The following is a 286-nucleotide window of genomic DNA, read 5'->3' as shown; positions in this document are numbered from 1 at the left end:
TACCTCCGACGGGACTCGAACCCGCAATCCCCGGCTTAGGAGGCCGGTGCCTTATCCATTGGGCCACGGAGGCTTCACTTCAGCGGGAATTAAATTAATTATATATACCTATTTTATTTCATAATATTAACTCACTTTTCTGGTAAAATATTTGCTTTTATTACTTTATTCGTTATTTCAGTTATATGCTGCATGTTTTCTAATGGCTTTCTCTTAAAGAAATTTGCTCTTACACAAAAACGCTATTCTTCTTAGTCCGCAAATTTTTGAATTCGTTTTCACACGA

At 37.1% G+C, this 286-nt stretch overlaps 1 non-coding gene across 1 annotated transcript; it reads right to left on the bottom strand.

Annotated features, from left to right (window-relative positions):
* On the bottom strand, nucleotides 1-73 carry Trnar-ccu. The gene has a single exon. It is a non-coding gene; the product is annotated as a tRNA-Arg (tRNA).
* Between the last annotated feature and the right edge of the window lie 213 nt (nucleotides 74-286).

This window comes from Octopus sinensis, linkage group LG7 (genome assembly GCF_006345805.1).
Source record: "Octopus sinensis linkage group LG7, ASM634580v1, whole genome shotgun sequence".
NCBI classification, from domain to species: Eukaryota; Metazoa; Mollusca; class Cephalopoda; order Octopoda; family Octopodidae; genus Octopus; species Octopus sinensis.
This window is presented reverse-complemented; position numbering and strand designations above follow the sequence as displayed.